Source organism: Schistocerca nitens, chromosome 8, assembly GCF_023898315.1.
Source record: "Schistocerca nitens isolate TAMUIC-IGC-003100 chromosome 8, iqSchNite1.1, whole genome shotgun sequence".
Taxonomy (NCBI): domain Eukaryota; kingdom Metazoa; phylum Arthropoda; class Insecta; order Orthoptera; family Acrididae; genus Schistocerca; species Schistocerca nitens.
Genome location: NC_064621.1, coordinates 213,026,255 through 213,043,980, shown reverse-complemented (window position 1 = coordinate 213,043,980; position 17,726 = coordinate 213,026,255). Strand labels below are relative to the sequence as shown.

The 17,726-nt window shown below is 41.1% G+C and overlaps 1 long non-coding RNA gene across 1 annotated transcript; it reads right to left on the bottom strand.

Annotated features, from left to right (window-relative positions):
- Positions 1-10,577: 10,577 nt before the first annotated feature.
- On the bottom strand, positions 10,578-15,332 carry LOC126199210 (uncharacterized). Its single transcript, XR_007540131.1, has 3 exons — positions 15,174-15,332; positions 12,987-13,101; positions 10,578-10,681 (listed from the first exon to the last, which is right to left on the bottom strand). It is a non-coding gene; the product is annotated as an uncharacterized LOC126199210 (long non-coding RNA).
- Positions 15,333-17,726: the final 2,394 nt, after the last annotated feature.

Here is a 17,726-nt window from a genome sequence, read left to right as displayed (position 1 = left end):
TAGATTTGAGACCCATAAAGGAAATACAAGATATAAAACAAAACTGAGAATCTGGATTCGTATTTTGCTAATCAAGTGAGCTGTCAAACACAGTAAGATAATGTGACTGCAGCTGAATAGTGTTACACACTATAAAACATAACCAGAGTTACGCCAACTTGTATTGTTCGAATAAACCCATGTCTCATATTTTTGGGAATTCCAGTGTTTCTAACATTGTTTCGTGTGGAAGAAAAGGTATATTGGCTCCAAAGTCTCCAAAAGATGTTGTGACTGAACTTATTTATAAAAGCTGTTTCTTTTCAATTGCAACAGATGGCAGCAATAAAGCTAATAGTAAAATGTTTCCTATCTGTGAAATATACTTCACATCTACAAGTTGTGTACAAAACAAGTGTCAATGAAACCGTAAGTTTAATTCGTGTGTGTGTTATTAAGGTAGTTAATGAAAATGGCCTGTCTTTAGACAAGATTAATGTCTATACTGAAGACTACTCTAAAGACAATTAAGGTAAGCACAATTCTGTCCATTATAATTATCCGGGCTGTTATGCCGTGGTCGGTTGATGAATTCTGAGGTGATTCCCAACGTTTCGTCTCCGACTGCGGGAGACATCTTCAAGGGGGTGCGTAGCTTGATGGTCCAACACACACACTGGCTCGCTACTGACTGCCGCTAAATTCCGTGTCCGCGCGCCCCCGCGCCGCGGCGTGACGTCACGTGTTTTGAAAACGTCAGTGCAATTGGCCGCTGTCCGTCGCCGTCGATCGCCGTTGCCATCACCCAGTAGTGGACGAGTGGTACACATCTTCTTTAACACCGGCATCCATATACCGTTTAATTTGACGCCCTCCTCCTTTCGGTTGAAATTATTTGGGTGTTTAGCGATTTCGATTGCCTCCCTGTAGAGCCTTTCGTAGTATCCGCTCGTGGCCGCTAGTACTTGCGTCTCCTCGAAACGAATATTGTGGTTCCCTGGCTGGAAAGCATGCTCCGCAACAGCTGATCGTTCCGTTTCTCCTCTTCTACAATTTCCCTTGTGCTCTTCCAAACGTTTAGAAACAGTTCTTTTGGTGGTACCCACATAAACATCACCACAGCTGCATGGGATCCTATACACTCCAGATTTTTCCAATGGTTTGCGAGCGTCCTTGGCAGGCCTAAGGTATTCCTGTATCTTCCTGGTGGGCTTGTAAATTACGGTAATATTCCGCTTCGTCAAGATCCTCCCTATTCTTTCCGTTACATTTTTAACAAACGGCAGGAAAACCTTAGATTTTGCAGTAGCCTGTACGTCAGTATGATTTCTGCGTGGCTGCCTCAACGCACGTTTTATTTCGGCGGACGAATATCCGTTCTTCGTTAGTGCATTGTGGAGATGTTCCATCTCAGCGTCGAGCAACTCAGGTTCACAAATATTTCTAGCTCTGTCCGCTAACGTCTTGATAACACCCCGCTACTGTTGTGGGTGGTGGTTCGAATCCCGGTGCAAATAACGGTCCGTGTGCGTGGGTTTGCGGTACACTGAGTGGCCCAAACTACCATTTTCGTTTCTAAACACAAGCACATCGAGGAAATGTAGTTTGCCGTCCACCTCCTCCTCCATAGTAAACTGAATTCTTGAGTTTATACTGTTCAGATGTTCGTGGAACCGGCTTAGTTCCTCCCTACCATGTCTCCACAACACGAACGTGTCATCCACGTATCGGAACCATATATTTGGTTTCTTGCTGGCAGTACCTAAGGCCTGTTCTTCGAATTTCTCCATAAAGAAGTTTGCAATTACGGGACTTAGGGGGCTTCCCATAGCTACGCCATCCGTTTGCTCATAAAACTGTTCATTCCACTTGAAGTATGTGGTCGTCAAACAACACTTAAACAGCTCTAAAATATCGGCAGGAAAAATTCGATCCAGCTGTTCCAATACATCATTAAGTGGAACCATGGTAAACAGCGATACCACATCGAAGCTGACCAATATGTCCTCCGGCTGGACCACCTCAGAATTCATCAACCGACCACGCCATAACAGCCCGGATAATTATAATGGACATGATATTTCCGGCCGTGAAAGTTTACATTTTAGTATAAGCACAATTCTATTTTTAATCTGCTTTATGGTGCACGTTGCAGAATTTTGAAGTCAAATTGCTTAGCTCATGTTATACATAGTACAATGAGACATGCAACTGAATGCCTTGATATAGGCATAGAAAATGTTATTCTGACATTAAACAGTCATTTTTCCACGTCTGCGAAGTCCCGCGAAGATCTGAAGAATTATTTCGAGTTCGAAGACGTTGAATAGCTGGAGATATTGAGATACGTTAGGACTCGCTGGCTTTATTTAGAATGTGGAGTAGATAGATTAATCCACAACTGGCCCGCCATTAAAAGCTATTTCAGATTACTGGGAAAGGACTCCTGCAAAGATCTGAAGAAGTATTGGGATCCAGAAGATGACCTTAACGATCTGTTGCTAGAAATACATATACTATTCTGCAGCAATGTAGTTACAATATTTGTTCTGTGCATCAAGATCTAAGAAAGAGGACTGTTTCTATGGGTGAAGCTTATGACGAAATGTGGTTACTGAAGAGAACACTGGAACAAAGGAAAGAAGTTCAGTTCTTCGGAATTGCAATTACGAATGCCATGGGATCTCAATCATTTTCAGAAAGAACCAATCTGAAGACATACTTTATGCAGTTCTATCAAGACGCCATAAACTACCTTCGAAAATTGTACAGTTTCTCGCAGGAGAATGTTAGGGTGAAGCTACAATTTTTTTGTTTAAACAGAAGCATAGATTTTTCTTTCCTGAAAGTTCCAGTGGAATCCCCCGAATTGATTGAAATAACTGATATGGGGGAACTGTATGAAGAGTTTTGTCTTGTTGCCAGTATTTTGGAAAGCACAGAAGATTTCTCACACAAGTGGTTGTCAGTGTTTACTAGTCATAAAGGACAACAGAAATTAAGAGAATTGGAAAAACTTGTACCTTTTGTGCGTTCCAGGGTCAAATGCATTCGTTCAACGCATTTTCTCTTTAATGTCTAACAAGTGGCGAAACAGTAGAAACAGGTGTGCATCATATCTGACTGCAAGTGAACTTATTAATTACTATGAACATGAACATGTCTTGTAGGGAGTTCCATTGCATGATAAAAATAGAAAGTGCAATTTTAGAGTCAGCTAGTTCAAACGTGAAGTATAGGTGGAGACAATAATGTAATCTTATGAAAGTTTTTTCTACATGTTTAGTCATACCTTATGCATTTTATTAGACGATGTAAGTTACTTTGTTTTACGAATTTCAATAATAATCTCATTCTGTTAATGAAATAAATTATGAGGTAATTTAAGTTTATACAACGTTTGATTTCCAAGTATTTCTGAATCGTGTCTCATTTTTTGTGAAAAATACCGTATTTTAGGTAAATGTCCTTTTTTATATCAAAAAGTGACAACCTTAGTCGTTACGCAAGTAGTTATTCAGCTTGGTATTGACTGACAGACGTGTTGTATAGCTTCCTGAGCGGTATCGTGCTATATTCTGTCCAATTAGCGAGTTAGATGGTCAAAATCGTGAGCCGTCTGGAGAGACCTGCAAATAATGCTCCAAAATTTCTCAGTTCGGGGGAGATCTGGTGACCTTTCTGGGCAAGGTAAGGTTTGGTAAACACAAAGACAAGCTGTAAAAACTCTTGCAGAAATGTAAGCCCACGATGGCTTGACATGACAGATAAAAATAGAGGGGGCGTAGGATATCGTCGACGTACTTGTTATGCTGTAAAGGTGTCTCAGTCTAGAACCAAACGGGTCTAATTATGAAAACAAATGGAACCCCAGACCATCACTCCTGGACACGTAGCTGGCGACAGTCTCGTTGGTACTCCACCACTGTCCAGGCCGTCTCCAGTCGCGTCTTCGCTGGTCATTGGGGCTCACTTCGCATCAGAACTTATCGCTGCAAACGATTCTAATCCAGTCAATGATATTCCAGGCCGAACAAGTGTCTGGAGACTCCCTGGGCAGTGGTGGATACCAACCTGACTGTCGCTCGCCATACGACCCGACAACAAGGTGAAATGGTCTTTAAATAGCAGGAGCCCTTTGGTCGTCAACTGCGGCACCCTTGCAGCATAGCGGTACGTCGACGGTATTCTACGCCCTTCTTTTGTTGCCCTTCATGGCAAGTCAGACTGGGCTTACATTTCAGCAAGATAATGCCTGCCTGCACACAGCGACAGTTGCTACTGCTTGTCTTCGTGCTATCCAAGCCCTGCCTTGACCAGCTGGGTCACCGGATCTCTCCCAAATCGAGAACGTCTGGAGCACTTTAAACAAATAAACAACAGCCTTTAACCCGCCAGGGATTTTCACGATCTAAAGCGCCAATTGCACAGAATTTGGCACTATATCTCTCAGGACATCCAACAACTCTATCATTCAATACCAAGCCGAATAACTGATTGCATAACGGCCAGAGTGGACCAACGCGTGATTAACTTGCACGATTGTGAAGCTCTTCCTCTTGAATAAATTATACAGTTTTTCTGAAATTGCAATCATTTGTATGATGGGCAAACATCTATTAGGCGCACTAGGAATGTAGTGGTGTGGACATGTTGGGAATGTGGATCTCACGGGGAGCGTGCAAGGGATAAGTCCCTGGAGACGCACTATTCTCTGTGCCCGCGGTGGCTCAGATGGATAGAGCGTCTGCCATGTAAGCAGGAGATCCCGGTCGGGGCACACATTTTCAACATGTCCCCAATGAAGTACATAAATGCCTGTTTGCAGCTAGGGTGTCCATTTAATTATTATTTCAGTAATCATTTGTTTGTCTGCACACATACATCACCTCTAACGATTTCCGTCCCATTCGGATAATTCCTTTGCGAAGCTTCGTTAGTTTTATTTTATTTTTTTCTTAGAATGTACTTGTAACCAGTTAACGTTATAGTTTTTAAGAGCCCTCCAACTTTACTGCTAAAACATTTATGTAGGTCAAAGAAAAGAGTGGCCCAACTACCGAACTTGTCAGAACGTCATATTAAATGTTACTCCGTTCTGATCTTTTTCTGTGGCATCACTTGCTAAAGCTACCAGTTTTCTGTTGTCTGTCCATTAAGGAGCTTCCCTATAACGCCATAATATTTTAGTTTCCTCAAGTTGAATTTCTTGATGCAGGCCATTCAAGCCCTTAATAAGTTCAAAGGCAATTTTTTTCTTTGTCTCCACGACAGCAGAGTTTGCGAGATCATATTTTGTTTTCTCTGTAGAGAATCCTTACAGAAACCTAACAGAACAATATAGAGTTTAGAACTACCTTTTAAATTATTTTTGAAGACATAGGAAGTCTTATATGTACTACTACGAATGGGTGATACCACTGAATATTTTAGTATTTCAGGAAATACACTTTGAATCATAGATTAATTACAAAGGGGCCAATAAGTCAACACAAGGTTTTTGTACATTGCCTCAGATAGCATCGGAGCTAAATGTGTGATCTCATGAGCTTCGTGCCTTCTTCAACAGCTGAGTTGGAAAAACAGATGTGTGCTGTTGTAATATGTAATGCCTGTCTCAGTAAATGTTATCGGCCTGTCTTGAAAGGAAGGAAGATTTGTGTTTAATGTCCCGTCGATATCGAGGTCACTTGAGCTCGTATTGAAGAAGGATGGAAAGGAAATCCGCCGTGCCCTTTCAAAGAAACCAACATTTGCTTTCAGCGTTACTGAAATCACACGAAACCTAATTCAGGAGAACCACACGGGGATTTGAATCGTCGTCCTCTCGAATGAAAGTCCGGCGTGTTAACCACTGCGCCCTCTCGCTCGGTAACTGTTTTCGAGTGTTTTCCGCATTGCTGGGGAGAATCTATATAACCTGGTGGCTCATGATTCGAATATAACACCATCTGGTTCACGGCTAGTCATCAGAGAGTCGAATTTTATTTGTGTTATGGTGTTTATTCGTTTCATGCCTAAAACTAATCCAAACTGTCTTTACTGAATTTTTTGTGCGCAATACATGGTTTTCCTTTTTGCTCATACACTGAAGAATTTTGCAGCACTGTTTGGAGTGTACTTGTAAGCCTTGTTTAGAGCTTAGTCTTCTGCGTTAAATGAAGCTGTTTCTTCCTACTGCAAAATATTTTGATGCCAGATATCATTTACTCTTTTTCTCGGCTTGCATTGTATATTTTCACGGCAGATGTTATTTACTCTTTTCCTCGGCTTGCATTGTCATTGTCTCTGATTTATTGCAAAAAACTGGAATCGTTGTTTTACAAAAATATTTTCTGGCTTATACTCAAATTTCTCATCTATCGACTGTCGTTGGTAAACTTCCCTCGGTAGTGGAGCTGCGCCAGCACTCACCATTCTGTGAAACTGCACTTTACCCTTCTTTTTGGAAACTGATTGCTTCTATTCGACTATTATTGTCAAACAAACCATTCATTATAGATTCCAGACATATTTCGTGAAAACCAGTTTGATTTAGATTAAATTATCAATCGCTGTTGCACCTTGTCTTACTCTTATTGGAAATGTTACTGCTTGTATCAAACCAAGAGCGACCATCAGCCACCAGTAACTCTAAACGCCCTGTACGAGAAGTATCTGAGATAAAATCAATATTGGAATCTCCACATACACTCACTTCTCAGTTATATTTTGAATGATTTCTTGAAGCCTTCACCAGCCATTTTCTTTATTTCACTGCTCGAAAGTAACGTGCTTCTAAAATAACGTGAACACCTCGAATTAACTTATGAGCATAACAGGATGTCGTAGGAGCAACGACGTATATGATATAATCTGTTACCAAAAAATCATCCATAAAATAGTTTAAAATGGCCTAAGGCTGAAAATGTACAATCGTACAGGAAGTAAAGAAAATGGCAGCTGAAGGCTTCAAGAAATCAATCAAAAAGTTCATGGGAGCTACGGACCCTATCGCATTGAAAACTTCTCAGTTTGTGCTCCATCTAAAATGCTTCATGAAGTTTAAAACATGTCCTCTTGGGGACATGTGAGCTGTTATAACTGCTACCCAGTATCAGTGAAATGGATCACTCAAAGAGGCATTTAGTGCAATACTAAATTAGGTCTGTGGCCTGTGACTTTACTCCATTCGTGTATACAGGATTTCCCCCTTACAACTACAGTAATGTGATATTAATTTTCACCCATCTAGGCACTTCTTATCTAGTTACAGCAGACGTGCATGGAAATTATTGGAAAACTTAAGGGGGGACCCAACTGACCACCAGCAGAAGAACAACGGGGTAACAGCAAATCAGATTGCTAGCCAACTTCTGAAGAATCGGAAAACCAAAGGTAAAAGAGAAAGGGAATATACCCCAAGAACAAAAAGATTACGGACTCCTCAATGCTTCATTCACATCAACCGAACTGGAAGACGTCATTCAAAGTATGAAACTGAATAAGGCCGCTGGAACTGATGACCTTAGAACGGAGCAGATAAAACAGTTTGGGCCCAAAGGTCGAAACTTGTTACTACAAATGATGAACACCTGTATTAAAGAGCTGAATATTCCAAAACTATGGCGGCAGGTGAGAGTGGTGGCTTTACTAAAACCTGGCAAGGAGATAAAGGAGCCCAAAAGTTACAGACCAGTGTCACTTCTATGCCATCTATATAAGATACTGGAGCGGATGATTCTCAGCTGGGTGGCAGAAACTATAGGTGGAAAGCTCATAAAGGAACAAGCCGGTTTCAGACCGGGAAGATCTTGTTGTGGGCAAATACTTAATCTGACGCAACATACAGAAGATGGGTTTGAAACAAAATTAATAACTGGAGCAGCTTTCATAGACCTTACTGCTGCATACGACACGATAAACCATAGAAAGCTATTGCGCAACTTATATCACCTCACAGGGGACTGTAGGTTGACGATGGTTATTGGTAGTCTTCTGCAGAATCGAAGATTTTATGTCTCCCTAAATGGTAAGAACAGTAGATGGCGACTGCAGAAGAATGGCTTACCACAAGGAAGTGCACTTTCTCCCATCCTTTATAATGTGTACACTAATGACCAACGTATACCTCAAGATGCAAGACTTCGTATATGCTGATGACACAGCTGTGGTGGTCCAATTTTGATGCAACATCTGGAAATCTCTCTAGAACGCTTGAAGAACTGGCTCAATACTACGACGCCAATCACCTCAAGCCGAACCTTGACAAAACCCAAGTATGTGCTTTCCACCTGCGCAATAGAGATGCTGGAGTTGAGCTCGACGTTACATGGCAAGGTAAGAAGCTAAAGCACTGTCCAACACCTAAATACCTTGGGGTTGTACCTGACAGAACGCTTTCCTTCAAGCAGCATTGCCAAAACACCAAGGCTAAAGTCTGCTCCAGGAATAACATCATCCGCAGGCTGACAAACTATGAATGGGGAGCTCAACCATCTGTACTGAGAACATCAGCACTTGCTCTGTGTGTTTCTGCAGCAGACTATGCAGCACCAGTAAGGGAAGCATCTGCACATGCTAAACAGGTTGATGTAAGAGTAAATGAGACAATGCGAATTGTTACAGGCTGTCTCAGACCCACACCAATGGGTAATCTGTACCTACTTGCTGGAATTGCCCCATCCAAGATCAGAAGGCAGGTGGCAGCAGACGCTGAGAGAACAAAGAAAGAAACAGATTCTCGACACCCACTGAATGGACACGTCACTCAGGCTCGGAGGCTTAAGTCTAGAAATAGCTTTATTGCAAGAACCAAGATCCTTGACAGTTCACAGGAAGATAATAGAGTCCGTAAATGGGAGAATGAACAAACCGCACTGCAGATAATACCAAAAGAGCAAATGGCACCGGGAAACAAACTTCCTTATACAGTGTGGAAACACTAAACAGGCTGAGGGCTGGTGTACCCAGATGCAAAACTAATCTGTGCAAGTGGGGACTGCTGACTAACGATGACGACGTTATTTGCGGATGCGGAGAGGTACAAGACGAGGCACGTCTGCTCATGTGCCGACTACTGCCGGAGCCCTGCAGTTTTAGTGACCTGCTACAAGCCAACGACAAAGCCGTAGCGGTGGCTAACTATTGGAAAAATAAAATTTGATCTGGACACGGAAAAGTAAAGTAATCTAGTTACTTGCAGATAGTATTCTCTCATGCATAGTATATCTGTAGAAAAATGTTTTAAAATTTTTCACGTTCCTGTACTGAAATAATATGCCTACATGTTTTATTTAACAAGCTACTTATATTTTTATGTAAAGCACCAAACGGCTTTCGTTGCGATGTAAGGCCGCGCAGAGGCCCTGCGACCATTGTGTAAATTTGGAGAAAGTCTCATGTCACTGTTTCATTAGGTCGCTATCAAATCCATATCATTTTCCCGCTCTCTTACTTTTGTGGTGGTAAGCGTACACAGTAAACATCTAAAAAACTGTTCTCGCTTCATCCCCTTCCCATCAGTGCTCAAACGAAGCACCTGATTTATCGATGTACTTTTGTTTTTAACATTTTTGCCTACTGTTTTTAATTTTCCTTATATTTACTATATTTCATATACTATTTTTGTAATTAATTTGTCCATCTTCTGGTCATTTAAGTTTCTAATGCCACTACAACCATGTGATCATACCACCTGGAAGCCAGCAATAGTAGTCAGTTTTTGAAACAGAACCTCGACATCAGTTAAGAATCAATATCAGGAATGCAGTTATGCGACACAATAGTTTGCCTTAATTTACTTTATATGGTATGTAAACTTAATTGTGGGTCTTTTTAAGTATTTTTACTCTTAATATCACATATTTGTTGCGCTTGTGCATTCATGAGAACCATTTTTCATTTTGACAGATGTTCTGATGTTGGGCTAAACCCAAAACGTGTCAGACGATATAATTTTTAACAAAAAGTAATCTCTTGATTTTAGCAACCTAATAGACGTGCTCAAACTCCAAAGCCTTACAGCTTTCAAACATAGCATTTTTAGTTTTTCCACTAATTGCCTATACAGTATCTATAATTATTCAGGAGCTGTTTCTTTTCAAAACATATATTGTAGGACAGGCCTGATGGAAAGACTGGAAATTACAGGAATTTGTCAGAGGTCTGGGTTTACTGAACTTTTCTGGAAATTAGTTGTGCAAGTAATCTCTTAGCAGAAATATTCAGATTCTCCATGTTTGGTGCAACTATGCTACAGGCAATCCCTCACTCGCACTCTATTGTTAACACCTCATCTTACTGGACATCTCCAGATAGTCTGCATTTACACACAGAGTTGGATCGCACTTCAAGCAGTGTACTTGCCTTCTGCGGGCTGTGGATTTCCACAAAAACCACCCAGACACATGTGATTACCTTTCAGTTTAACCTGCCTCTTCCTCCCTACCTCACTCCACATTTCAATTTTGCCTGCAGCAGTGGTGCGTGGCTCTATAGCGAGCTTTTTATCTGTCATATATCTGGAAACGAATATCTCACTTGCTTGCTTAGTCGTAATATAGCAAAAGAAATCGTAACTTGGGAGCTATACTTGAACCAATAAGGTACACAAAGACTTAGATTTTTAGCATTTTATTTTGATGAATAAATGCAGCAAGAAACATTTAAATAGTGCAGTGAAATTTAAATAGAGTGAGATGCAGCAAGACGGTTGTCACACCTGTAACAAAAGAAATAATTCGTTAGAGCGAAGTGAATACTTTCGAAAAGGAAAACATATACATGGTTACACAACTCACAAACAAAGCATTTATCCAAACGTTTACACTCGGAAACCCAATTGTAAAGTAACAGCAGAAGTCTGCTGCCTCAGGTTTTCAGCCAGGGGCATTTTAGAAAACTTAACCTTGAAGTGTTGAGGTTAGCCACAGAGAACTCCAAGAAACATCGTAAAGAGATACCTCTTTCCATATTTGCAGCTGTGACTGTAATCGAACTTTTTCGGGATCAACAAATGAAACAACGCAGAGTAATCTACATCTACATTTATACTCCGAAATCCACCCAACGATGTGTGGCGGAGGGCACTTTAGGTGCCACTGTCATTACCTCCCTTTCCTGTTCCAGTCGCGTATGGTTCGCGGGAAGAACGACTGCCGGAAAGCCTCCGTGCGCGCTCGAATCTCTCTAATTTTACATTCGTGATCTCCCCGGGAGGTATAAGTAGGGGGAAGCAATATATTCGATACCTCATCCAGAAACGCACCCTCTCGAAACCTGAACAGCAAGCTACACCGCGATGCAGAGCGCCTCTCTTGCAGAGTCTGCCACTTGAGTTTGCTAAACATCTCCGTAACGCTATCACGCTTACCAAATAACACTGTGACGAAACGCGCCGCTCTTCTTCGGATCTTCTCTATCTCCTCTATCAACCCGACTTGGTACGGATCTCACACTGATGAGCAATACTCAAGTATAGGTCGAACGAGTGTTTTGTAAGCCACCTCCTTTGTTGATGGACTACATTTTCTAAGGACTCTCCCAATGACTCTCAACCTGGCACCCGCCTTACCAACAATTAATTTTATATGATCATTCCACTTCAAATCGTTTCATACGCATACTCTCAGATATTTTGCAGAAGTAGCTGCTACCAGTGTTTGTTCCGCTACGATATAATCATACAATAAAGGATCCTTCTTTCTATGTATTCGCAATACATTACATTTGTTTATGCTAAGGGTCAGTTGCCACTCCCTGCACCAAGTGCCTATCCGCTGCAGACCTTCCTGCATTTCGCTGCAATTTTCTAATGCTGCAACTTTGTTGGAAATTCTGCGCTTTTATTTAGTGACAATACCGGATAATTTTCTAAACTTCCAGCATCTCTCTTATCTTACTCTCGTAACTCCTACGTGAGACATACAATGGTGACAGCATAATAGTCACTCACTCTTCTTCGAATTCAGATTATCTGAATCGCTAAATCTACTGAGCAGAGTTTCGTGAGAACTATGTCGTCTTTCTTCCAAGGATTGCATTTTAATTTCTCTGAGCATTTCTGTTATACTTTCATGTGAGCTACACCGACCTGTTACAATGCAGCAGTGCATCTCGAGATTCATAAAATGTCTATTGTCCGACCCGTCTGATAATTCCAAACGCTGAAATGACGCTCTAGAGTAGGCAGTAAGGTGCATGACGCACAAGAACTTTTACAGCTATTTGGTAACAAGATGTAACGTATCTAATGTACTTCAAAGTTCACATCTTTAATCAAGAAGCTGTCGCTTGTATCAAAAGCTGAACATATTTCTGATTGGAAAGACGTGTGCTCGTTTGCATTTGACAGTGTTTGAAACGTGACGATTGAGAGGGTGAAAGAGCAAGGCTACGTGGTTGTAATAAACGTTTGTACCTAATCTCAGGACCACCAATGGTGAGATTAGAAAAGTGATGTTAGAAGCATATAATAATATGGAACTTTTGTGCTTCAGAAAGAGGTCCTGTGCTTTGTGTCTCTACTTCCTGGATCACAAGTTCTACACCTCACCTGTGTGCAGCGAGTTTCAGAAAAGAAGCAGAAATATGGCAAAATATTTCAGTACGTACTCTGAGACTCGATAGAACATAATCATTGCAGTAAACTAATTGATTCATGCCTGCAAAAGAGGCATCTAATCTTTTGTGAATGTCTTATGAATCACGTCATAACATCTCAAGGCGTTCTTGCAACAAGCCTTTCGATATGTATTTTCTATGCTAGTATCGATTATTTGATATCACTACTTGGACTTGAAAATAATATAAGTTAGGTTATGCCAACGATGGTAGTCATATCAAGACGAAATTCATTACGTACATAGTGTCAATGTCACTTAATAAAAAAATTATAAAAATGTTAGTATACCACCGAAGAAAACTGTAAATATGGTGTGATTCGGATAATGTGAATAATGTATTCGGCATTAACTCTAATATTAGAACTAGCAACTGCAAACGTTTCCTTTTGCGTTGGTGCTCACCGTGTTGGACTTAAGGAAACAGTCATTCACTTGGAGGTGACAGAGCCCTTGGTGCCAGACGCGCAGTTTGTGCAGGTGCACGAGGGACCGCAGTTGCAGCTGGAGCCCTGGCAAGCTGTAAAACAAAACAGACCACTTCAGAACGTACTCAGAAAACACAGGGATAACAGTGACAACCTCGGCTAATTTTACGTGTTTTTCCCTAACTTTGATATTCACTGGTAAACAGGAGCTTCAAGAGATTTAAATGTCACTGAAGTTAACATGTAATTTTGTAAAATAAAGACACACTTTCGGTAAATGACTGACAGTTAAGACTAGATCAGTAAGAATATACTGTGTGTAAGCACTGGGATGATCAAGCCATGGAAATATGAGACAACCATCTCAACATCAAAAGCTGCTGAATTTGAAGCTTCACTGTTCACCTACCTATGCAGCAACAACATTGATTAATAGTACCGAAAAAAATGCGACGTTATTACTGCAGTCGGCCTCAGCAATATTTCAGAATAAGCATCCGATTTGATTCACAATAACCTTAACGATCTGTCTGAAATATAATCTCATGAATATTACCGCCATCACACGACTAACAAGTTCCTGCAACACGTTCGAGATTACAGCCAAACTGATAAACCAAATGACTATTTTCTTCGTCACTGCCTACAAAGATCATCTCTTATGACCATATTACAACTGATTCCAGGAAATTAACACTCTAAATTAGGAGTGTCATGCTAGATGCAGCTTGCTTGACGTATCCTATACACTACTAAGAAGTGGTACTGTACATAAAATTATTGTAATATCAAATCATAGTCCACAAAGCAGCAGCTCTTCGCTTGAAAGAAAGTAGCCTTGTGTACTTATTTTTAAAGCATAAAAGTGCTGGCGTAATTATTTACAAATAAAGTTGCTTATATGGTCTTTGGGACTTTTATAAATTATCCGTAAGCACACATGTTTTTCGTCCATAAAGGACAGCCTCATGATGTTTGCGACTGATCATTAAATAACAAAAAAAAAAATTTCCGTTTATTGTTCAGTCTCAGTCGCACATTTTTTAATTAAATTGCGTGTTTCGGTCAATCTGGATCATCTTCAGATCTCAGTAGTTGCGTCTTGTCTAGTCAGAAACTCATACCAGTCTATTGTGTACGAGTTTTTGAACATACAACTATTTAGATCTGAAGATAATCCAGTGATCGAAACGAACAATATATGAGAAATATTTCAACTACAAATACAAGTTGCCGATGTCGAATATTTCGTCTATTGTGATAGATGAAACAGTTTTATGTGTCCCTAACCTAGAAGTCACAAGATGTAGCGATAGTAAAGAGTGACTACTGCTATACTGTGTTGTAGGTAATGAAAATACCAATCTCTGACTTATTGTTAAAATGCTAGGAAACGGTAGTTCGTCTATAAACATTGTTCAGAGAACACTTTTACTACCCATGCTGGAATAAAAGGGAACTTTGTATGTGTATAGCGTAGGGCAGTACAAATGGTGACAGATTTATCGCGTTAGTGGGACATTGCAAAATGATTTTTTGAAAATTTTCGAAATCTCAGACATAACTGGGAAAGTGACTAGCACCTATCGAAGAAGAGTTCAGATGTAGATGATGGCACCTGAATGCTGGAACCCAAAATTTATTGGTCGTCAGATGCCGTCTTGAGGAGAATCAACACAACAAACTGTCATCATCTGATGACATGAATACACCGCAGTAGTAGAATTAGGGATAGCTGAATTCGCGCACAGATTGTCCAGAGAAGATGACTAACAATGACGATTTCTCCCTCGCTTTGACTTCACCAAGACGCAGAGAGGACTAGGAATAAAAAAGGGCCGGTCGGGGTGGCCGATCGGTTCTAGGCGCTACAGTCCGGAACCGAGGGACCGCTTAGGCCGCAGGTTCGAATCCTGCCTCGGGCATGGATGTGTGTGATGTCCTTAGGTTAGTTAGGTTTAAGCAGTTCTAAGTTCTAGGGGACTCATATCCTCAGAAGTTAAGGCCCATAGTGCTCAGAGCCATTTTTTTTAAATAAAAAAGTGCTCTACACGATTAAGCACTGTTGACAGTCATTTATGTTAGCCACTCTCTGTCACGGACAACAGATGTAAACGGCACTTAGTCGTCATTTGTATCATACAGCAAGGCAACGTTAACTTACTTTCTCCAGTTCCGCAGCAAGGGTCAGGCATGTTGGCTGGCTGTGGTGAGCGGCTCGAAGTTTCAATGAGAGATAGTGGCGTCTGATGACGACTGAATGCCTACCGCCAGCTCGCCACGGCATATATAGATGGCGTCGTGAGCTTGGTGCCGTGCGCAGCGATCTGCACCTGCGGTATGGGCCGTGAACTTCACACGGAATCCCACGCTAAATTATGCCACAGGCTAGCACGCCACTCTGCGGTCGACCATGAGTCACGATTACGAGCTGAAAGCGGAAAACAGTCTAATTCTTTCGAAGCAGTGAACAACATTTACCGCAGCGACGTCAGCGCCTACAGCTGTCCCGGAGTGCGAACTCTGGCAACAGCTTTCAAGTGTTACTTATGTCTGAACATGGCCGGTCATCGTGAACCATCGCGCGATTCTTTCGTGTTCGCGGAATACTAAATCATATAGTTTTTTTTTCTCTATCTTAAATTCGTCTTTGCAACCATATAAGGGACTTCCATTATTTTACCATAAGCAGGCAGTTATTTTGTGTACGAAGGACGGCCTCACGAGAATTGTGATCGCTAATTACATATCGTTTTGGAGTTTCGAGGTCTGTCCTGCACTAGCAGAAAATAATAACGAACTAAAGATCGGTCCGCCTATTTGCGAGTACAGAAAATACTGTTTTGTTTTAACATTCAAACGTGTTTCACCACAGCAATGGCATCCTCAGTGGGTTTTTCTTTTATTTTTCTAAGGTGTATTTACACAAACCTAGTTGTTATTTAAATTATATATGCACTTTAACTTTTATTTTAAATTGTGTGTCTCCTCTGACTGCCAGTCGAAATCAGCACCAGGTCTAAATTAGTACGCAATGTTATTTGCAAACATTGTAACGTATCCTCAGGTAAAATCCATGGCATAAGCCCGATTTTGGCCTTACCATTGTAGTATTTGCCTAGACCTGAGCTGTGACAATTTGTTTTGTGTGCCAAACGTATTTTTGTGTACTTAAGCTGAGCCTGTGGATATTGGTAAGAGTATTGTGAATGTTAAGGTAAGGCGAATTGTTTTGTGTAATTCGTTATTTATGTATTATGTTTCGTATTTTGACAGTGTTTAGTCACGATTTCTCCTGCTCGTTTGTAAATATTGCGTCTTGCGAATTTAAAAATTGCTAATTTGTTATTAAGTCACACGAAAAAAATTTTTTTTGTCAACTATTATCCGACTGTCGTCCATATGTTAAAAGCCATTTTGCTTAGGAATGGGTAGATGCATCAAGTTAAAATTCCTGTCACATACTAACCAGGAAAGTACTTGGGCTCGAACAAACAGATCTATATGAACGTTTGGTTACAGGTCCATTATGTACCTCTGAATGTTCTGGTGGGTGTCGTTTTTCTGCAAAACTCTGCAGGCATGCTCTAGATATCACTGTAGATGTATCCAGAATGAGATTTTCACTCTGCAGCGGAGTGTGCGCTGATATGAAACTTACTGGCAGATTAAAACTGTGTGCCCTACCGAGACTCGAACTCGGGACCTTTGCCTTTCGCGGGCAAGTGCTCTACCAACTGAGCTACCGAAGCACGACTCACGCCCGGTACTCACAGCTTTACTTCTGCCAGTACCTCGTCTCCTACCTTCCAAACTTTACAGAAGCTCTCCTGCGAATCTTGCAGAATATCCCCCAGGCTGTGGCTAAGCCATGTCTCCGCAATATCCTTTCTTTCAGGAGTGCTAGTTCTGCAAGATTCGCAGGAGAGCTTCTGTAAAGTTTGGAAGGTAGGAGACGAGGTACTGGCAGAAGTAAAGCTGTGAGTACCGGGCGTGAGTCGTGCTTCGGTAGCTCAGTTGGTAGAGCACTTGCACGCGAAAGGCAAAGGTCCCGAGTTCGAGTCTCGGTCGGGCACACAGTTTTAATCTGCCAGTAAGTTTCACTGTAGATGTAATTGTAGACGCCATACGCAATGCAGCAATCTTTACTATAAATGTAAATGCGGAATGTCAATAAAATGCTCCGAGCAACACGAATGACTGCAAAATGCACAGTGAAGAAATGCAAGTTGATCGCATGGCGTATTTGCACATTCTATAATATCAGTGTTGGACACCACGTCAGTGACACTTTTGAAGTTGTTCACTGGTTCACCAATATCGTAGCCAGCGTTCTGCCACGCGTAACGAAGCAATGGTCTGTATACTCCCGCAGATAACTGATTGTAAATGACAGAATGCATATTCATAATAAAGAATCTGTCGTGCAATTTCGGCTGCATATTACTGGAACGTAGTTTAATGAAGTCTGTTATTCTCTTGGCATATATTTTATATTACCTGAAGAAATACACATCCAGAGGTTGTTCATATTTTGTTGTTTTAGGCGGAATGATTTTTAAATCTACATGTTTTCCGCCAGATGCTTCCAGTAGTACTCGTTCATCCTTATGTCCAGACCAGGAGTCACAAAGTACTAATGACTTTCTCGACAAATATGGATTCAAAACTGACAGAAAAAAGGTCTTCAGATGTTGTTTCGTCATCTTCCCACCCA